The sequence below is a fragment of the Pleurodeles waltl genome, chromosome 3_2, assembly GCF_031143425.1.
Source record: "Pleurodeles waltl isolate 20211129_DDA chromosome 3_2, aPleWal1.hap1.20221129, whole genome shotgun sequence".
Classification (NCBI taxonomy): domain Eukaryota; kingdom Metazoa; phylum Chordata; class Amphibia; order Caudata; family Salamandridae; genus Pleurodeles; species Pleurodeles waltl.
In genome coordinates this window covers 82475091-82483090 of record NC_090441.1, presented here as the reverse complement: position 1 = coordinate 82483090, position 8000 = coordinate 82475091, and positions in this window count along the sequence as shown.

Genomic DNA, 8000 nt, shown 5'->3' with positions numbered 1-8000 from the left:
GGGCACCATGATTGAGGGCTTTGGATTCTCCACTGAGGAGTATAGGATTAGATTCAGGGGGGCTCAAAAAACCTCGAGCCAGACCTGGGTTGACTTTGTAGACTACTCAGTAAAAACACTAGATGGTTGGATTCAAGGCAGTGGTGTAAGTAATTATGATGGGCTGTACAACTTATTTGTGAAAGAACACCTGTTAAGTAATTGTTTCAATGATAAACTGCATCAGCATCTGGTAGACCTAGGACCAATTTCTCCCCAAGAATTGGGAAAGAAGGCGGACCATTGGGTCAAGACTAGGGTGTCCAAAACTTCCACAGGGGGTGACCAAAAGAAAGGGGTCACAAAACCTCCCCAGGGGAAAGGTGGTGAGACAACCAAAAATAAAAATAGTAAAGAGTCTTCTACAGGCCCCCAAAAACCTGCACAGGAGGGTGGGCCCAGAGCCTCTTCACAAAACAATCCTGGGTACAAGGGTAAAAACTTTGATCCCAAAAAGGCCTGGTGTCGAAACTGTAGTCAGTCTGGACACCAAACTGGAGACAAGGCCTGTCCCAAGAAAAGTTCCACTCCAAACTCCAATCCAGGTAACACTGGAATGGCTAGTCTCCAAGTGGGATCAACAGTGTGCCCAGAGCAAATCAGGGTCCACACTGAAGCTACTCTAGTCTCTGAGGGTGGGGTGGATTTAGCCACACTAGCTGCCTGGCCGCCTAACATGCAAAAATACAGGCAGCAGCTCTTTATTAATGGGACAAGTGTAGAGGGCCTGAGGGATACAGGTGCCAGTGTCACCATGGTGACAGAGAAACTGGTTTCCCCTGGCCAATACCTGACTGGAAAAACCTATACAGTCACCAACGCTGACAATCAGACTAAAGCACATCCCATGGCAATGGTAACTTTAGAATGGGGAGGGGTCAATGGCCTGAAACAGGTGGTGGTCTCCTCAAACATCCCAGTAGACTGTCTGCTTGGAAATGACCTGGAGTCCTCAGCATGGGCTGAGGTAGAACTAAAAACCCATGCAGCCATGCTGGGTATCCCTGAACTGGTGTGTGTAAAAACAAGAGCACAATGCAAGGCACAGGGTGAAAAAGTAGAGCTGGAGTCTGGAAAAATGGCCCAGCCTACCAAGAGAAAAGGAAAGTCAGTTGGGAAACCAACTGCAACACAGTCAGAAAAAGAGAACCTCTCTTCTCAGGAAGAAGTTCTGCCCTCTGAGGGAACTGAGCCTTTGGAGCTTAAACCTTATCAGGTTGAGCTCTTAGGCCCAGGGGGACCCTCAAGGGAGGAGCTGTGTAAGGGACAAGAAACCTGTCCCTCTCTTGAAGGCCTTAGGCAGCAAGCTGCTGAAGAGTCCAAGGGCAAGAAAAATGGAACACATAGGGTCTATTGGGAAGATGGACTCCTGTACACTGAGGCCAGAGACCCCAAACCTGGTGCCACTAGGAGAGTGGTAGTGCCTCAGTCGTTCAGAGAGTTTATTCTGACCTTAGCCCATGATATTCCCCTTGCTGGGCATTTGGGACAAACCAAGACGTGGGAGAGGTTAGTCAACCACTTCTACTGGCCCAATATGTCCCACAAGGTTAAGGAGTTTTGCCTCTCCTGCCCCACCTGTCAAGCCAGTGGTAAGACAGGTGGGCATCCAAAGGCCCCCCTCATTCCACTTCCAGTGGTGGGGGTCCCCTTTGAAAGAGTGGGTGTGGACATAGTTGGTCCACTAGAACCTCCCACAGCCTCAGGAAATATGTATATCCTAGTAGTAGTGGATCATGCTACTAGGTATCCTGAAGCTATTCCCCTTAGGTCAACTACTGCCCCTGCAGTAGCCAAGGCCCTCATTGGTATCTTTACCAGAGTGGGTTTCCCTAAGGAGGTGGTGTCTGACAGAGGTACCAACTTCATGTCAGCATACCTAAAACACATGTGGAATGAGTGTGGAGTGACTTACAAATTCACTACACCATACCATCCACAAACTAATGGCTTAGTTGAGAGATTCAACAAGACATTAAAAGGCATGATCATGGGGCTCCCAGAAAAGCTCAAAAGGAGATGGGATGTCCTCTTGCCATGTCTGCTTTTCGCTTACAGAGAGGTGCCACAGAAGGGAGTAGGATTCTCACCCTTTGAACTTCTGTTTGGTCACCCTGTAAGGGGACCACTTGCTCTTGTTAAAGAAGGCTGGGAGAGACCTCTTCATGAGCCTAAACAAGACATAGTGGACTATGTACTTGGCCTTCGCTCTAGAATGGCAGAGTACATGGAAAAGGCAAGCAAAAACCTTGAGGCCAGCCAACAGCTCCAGAAGTTTTGGTATGACCAAAAGGCTGCAATGGTTGAGTTCCAACCAGGGCAGAAAGTCTGGGTTCTGGAGCCTGTGGCTCCCAGGGCACTTCAGGACAAATGGAGTGGCCCTTAGAGAGTGAACCTCTCCCTGATCTTCTGTCATCAGACCCAAAAGATGGCTCAGTAGATGGAGTGATCTACTCAGACACCCTCTCTGGCCAACAGCAAGCTGATTGTAGGAGAGTCCAACAACAGTTTCCTGAACTCTTCTCCCTAACCCCTGGTCAGACACACCTGTGTACCCATGATGTGGACACAGGAGACAGCATGCCTGTCAAAAACAAAATTTTTAGACAGTCTGACCATGTTAAGGAAAGCATCAAGGTGGAAGTCCACAAGATGCTGGAATTGGGAGTAATTGAGCGCTCTGACAGCCCCTGGGCTAGCCCAGTGGTCTTAGTCCCCAAACCTCACACCAAAGATGGAAAGAAAGAGATGAGGTTTTGTGTGGACTACAGAGGGCTCAACTCTGTCACCAAGACAGACGCCCATCCAATTCCTAGAGCTGATGAGCTCATAGACAAATTAGGTGCTGCCAAATTCTTAAGTACCTTTGACTTGACAGCAGGGTACTGGCAAATAAAAATGGCACCTGGAGCAAAAGAGAAAACAGCATTCTCCACACCTGATGGGCATTATCAGTTTACTGTTATGCCCTTTGGTTTAAAGAATGCCCCTGCCACCTTCCAAAGGTTGGTGAATCAAGTCCTTGCTGGTTTGGAGTCCTTTAGCACAGCTTATCTTGATGATATTGCTGTCTTTAGCTCCACCTGGCAGGATCACCTGGTCCACCTGAAGAAGGTTTTGAAGGCTCTGCAATCCGCAGGCCTCTCTATCAAGGCATCCAAATGCCAGATAGGGCAGGGAACTGTGGTTTACTTGGGCCACCTTGTAGGTGGAGGCCAAGTTCAGCCACTCCAACCCAAGATCCAGACTATTCTGGACTGGGTAGCTCCAAAAACCCAGACTCAAGTCAGGGCATTCCTTGGCTTGACTGGGTATTACAGGAGGTTTGTGAAGGGATATGGATCCATTGTGACAGCCCTCACTGAACTCACCTCCAAGAAAATGCCCAAGAAAGTGAACTGGACTGTGGAATGCCAACAGGCCTTTGACACCCTGAAACAAGCAATGTGCTCAGCACCAGTTCTAAAAGCTCCAGATTATTCTAAGCAGTTCATTCTGCAGACAGATGCCTCTGAACATGGGATAGGGGCAGTTTTGTCCCAAACAAATGATGATGGCCTTGACCAGCCTGTTGCTTTCATTAGCAGGAGGTTACTCCCCAGGGAGCAGCGTTGGAGTGCCATTGAGAGGGAGGCCTTTGCTGTGGTTTGGTCCCTGAAGAAGCTGAGACCATACCTCTTTGGGACTCACTTCCTAGTTCAAACTGACCACAGACCTCTCAAATGGCTGATGCAAATGAAAGGTGAAAATCCTAAACTGTTGAGGTGGTCCATCTCCCTACAGGGAATGGACTTTATAGTGGAACACAGACCTGGGACTGCCCATGCCAATGCAGATGGCCTTTCCAGGTTCTTCCACTTAGAAAATGAAGACTCTCTTGGGAAAGGTTAGTCTCATCCTCTTTCGTTTGGGGGGGGGGGGGTTGTGTAAGGAAATGCCTCCTTGGCATGGTTGCCCCCTGACTTTTTGCCTTTGCTGATGCTATGTTTACAATTGAAAGTGTGCTGAGGCCTGCTAACCAGGCCCCAGCACCAGTGTTCTTTCCCTAACCTGTACTTTTGTATCCACAATTGGCAGACCCTGGCATCCAGATAAGTCCCTTGTAACTGGTACTTCTAGTACCAAGGGCCCTGATGCCAAGGAAGGTCTCTAAGGGCTGCAGCATGTCTTATGCCACCCTGGAGACCTCTCACTCAGCACAGACACACTGCTTACCAGCTTGTGTGTGCTAGTGAGAACAAAACGAGTAAGTCGACATGGCACTCCCCTCAGGGTGCCATGCCAGCCTCTCACTGCCTATGCAAGTATAGGTCAGTCACCCCTCTAGCAGGCCTTACAGCCCTAAGGCAGGGTGCCCTATACCATAGGTGAGGGTACCAGTGCATGAGCATGGTACCCCTACAGTGTCTAAACAAAACCTTAGACATTGTAAGTGCAGGGTAGCCATAAGAGTATATGGTCTGGGAGTTTGTCAAACACGAACTCCACAGCACCATAATGGCTACACTGAAAACTGGGAAGTTTGGTATCAAACTTCTCAGCACAATAAATGCACACTGATGCCAGTGTACATTTTATTGCTAAATACACCCCAGAGGGCACCTTAGAGGTGCCCCCTGAAACTTAACCGACTGTCTGTGTAGGCTGACTAGTTCCAGCAGCCTGCCACACTAGAGACATGTTGCTGGCCCCATGGGGAGAGTGCCTTTGTCACTCTGAGGCCAGTAACAAAGCCTGCACTGGGTGGAGATGCTAACACCTCCCCCAGGCAGGAGCTGTAACACCTGGCGGTGAGCCTCAAAGGCTCACCCCTTTGTCACAGCCCAGCAGGGCACTCCAGCTTAGTGGAGTTGCCCGCCCCCTCCGGCCACGGCCCCCACTTTTGGCGGCAAGGCTGGAGGGAACAAAGAAAGCAACAAGGAGGAGTCACTAGCCAGTCAGGACAGCCCCTAAGGTGTCCTGAGCTGAGGTGACTCTAACTTTTAGAAATCCTCCATCTTGCAGATGGAGGATTCCCCCAATAGGGTTAGGATTGTGACCCCCTCCCCTTGGGAGGAGGCACAAAGAGGGTGTACCCACCCTCAGGGCTAGTAGCCATTGGCTACTAACCCCCCAGACCTAAACACGCCCTTAAATTTAGTATTTAAGGGCTACCCTGAACCCTAGAAAATTAGATTCCTGCAACAACAAGAAGAAGGACTGCCTAGCTGAAAACCCCTGCAGAGGAAGACCAGAAGACAACAACTGCCTTGGCTCCAGAAACTCACCGGCCTGTCTCCTGCCTTCCAAAGAACTCTGCTCCAGCGACGCCTTCCAAAGGGACCAGCGACCTCTGAATCCTCTGAGGACTGCCCTGCTTCGACGACGACAAGAAACTCCCGAGGACAGCGGACCTGCTCCAAAAAGACTGCAACTTTATCCAAAGGAGCAGCTTTAAAGACCCCTGCAATCTCCCCGCAAGAAGCGTGAGACTTGCAACACTGCACCCGGCGACCCCGACTCGGCTGGTGGAGAACCAACACCTCAGGGAGGACCCCCGGACTACTCTACGACTGTGAGTACCAAAACCTGTCCCCCCTGATCCCCCACAGCGCCGCCTGCAGAGGGAATCCCGAGGCTTCCCCTGACCGCGACTCTCTGAAACCTAAGTCCCGACGCCTGGAAAAGACCCTGCACCCGCAGCCCCCAGGACCTGAAGGACCGGACTTTCACTGCAGAAGTGACCCCCAGGAGTCCCTCTCCCTTGCCCAAGTGGAGGTTTCCCCGAGGAAGCCCCCCCCTTGCCTGCCTGCAGCGCTGAAGAGATCCCTTGATCTCTCATTGACTTCCATTGCGAACCCGACGCTTGTTCTAACACTGCACCCGGCCGCCCCCGCGCCGCTGAGGGTGAAATTTCTGTGTGGGCTTGTGTCCCCCCCGGTGCCCTACAAAACCCCCCTGGTCTGCCCTCCGAAGACGCGGGTACTTACCTGCTGGCAGACTGGAACCGGGGCACTCCCTTCTCTCCATTGAAGCCTATGCGTTTTGGGCACCACTTTGAACTCTGCACCTGACCGGCCCTGAGCTGCTGGTGTGGTAACTTTGGGGTGGCTCTGAACCCCCAACGGTGGGCTACCTTGGACCAAGAACTGAACCCTGTAAGTGTCTTACTTACCTGGTAAAACTAACAAAAACTTACCTCCCCCAGGAACTGTGAAAATTGCACTGTGTCCACTTTTAAAATAGCTATTTGTGAATAACTTGAAAAGTATACATGCAATTGAAATGATTCAAAGTTCCTAATGTACTTACCTGCAATACCTTTCAAACAAGATATTACATGTTAAATTTGAACCTGTGGTTCTTAAAATAAACTAAGAAAAGATATTTTTCTATACAAAACCTATTGGCTGGATTTGTCTCTGAGTGTGTGTACCTCATTTATTGTCTATGTGTATGTACAACAAATGCTTAACACTACTCCTTGGATAAGCCTACTGCTCGACCACACTACCACAAAATAGAGCATTAGTATTATCTATTTTTACCACTATTTTACCTCTAAGGGTAACCCTTGGACTCTGTGCATGCTATTCCTTACTTTGAAATAGCACATACAGAGCCAACTTCCTACAATCTTAAAATAGTCCATTGCTGCCTTGGGATTTACAAAGATCTTCTGGACCCCATGGTGGTCAATGTGGAGCAGGCTGGGTAGAGCATTGGATATGTCATTCCTGCTTTTTGCAGGGGTCTTTTTACGGGTAGTACCTCCCTGTGGGCCGCCTGTACATCTGTAATGAAATCTGGAAAGAAGGTGGTAATATAGCCCTGATAGTTAAGATTCCCCTTTTCATGGCTTAGTTGGAGCACTGCATTCCGGTCCTTATAAATCAGCACCTTCACTATGATGGTGTGTGGAAGGGCTCCTTAGAAGCGGGTGTGTTATTACAGAGCAGTGGGTTCTCTCTACAAGTGTGAGAGGTTTTAAGAGCCAAAAAGTGAGGTCAACATAGTTTCCCTATAGTTTTCCATCCTGCCGGTGTTAATCTAGTCGAGGATCGAGGATGCCAGCGATTTGCAGATTGTGTTGGCGGGACTGTGCTTCTATATCTTCATTCTTGGCTTGGATAACTGCAAGTACTTTTTCCATGTTCAGGCATTTAGCAGATACTGTTTGTAGGTCATCTTTAGTGCAAGATATGCTTTGTTTTGCTGTTGTGATACGGGCTGTTTGTTTATTCAGCTTCATTGCCATAGGATCAAATAACAAGTTTAGTGTATCAATCTTCCCATCTGTAGATGCTAGTTTCTGTTGCAAGGTGTTAAAAATGGGGTCTCTAGTTGGCAGTGGGGTGCACCCTGTCCAAATAGGGACCCTCAGCCTAGTCGGGGAAGGGAGCCACACAGCTAAGATAACCCCTGCTGACCCCCCTTGGTAGCTTGGCTCAAGCAGATAGGCTTATCTCAGAGGCAACGTGTAAAGTATTTGTACCCACACACAGTAACACAGTGAAAACACCACAAATGTACTCCACACCAGTTTAGAAAAATAACCAATATTTATCTGAAGAAGCCAAGACCCAAATGACAAAAATCCAAAATTCACAAGCAAAGACACAACTTTTTAAAGATTGAACTTCAGTACAGCGCTTAGAAACACAATAGCTCCATCTGGGGCTATCACAACGTCTTGACAGTCGTTCCCAACAGTCCAACGCCACCCGTGAGGGAGTGTGGGCTGGTCACAGAGTTGCACAAACCCCAGGTACAGTACCTTTGAAAATGATGAAACAAAGACATTACACGGAGTCAGGGAGGAGAGGTGTCACTGGAGACGGGGTGTGTCGGTTCCTTACTGCTACCGGGGAGCTGAGGCATCGGTTCCTTACTGCCAGGCAGGGGAGGTGATGTGTCGGTTCTTACAGTTGCAGGGGAGGTGATGTGGCGGCGTTGGCGAGGCATCGGTTCCTTACAATCCA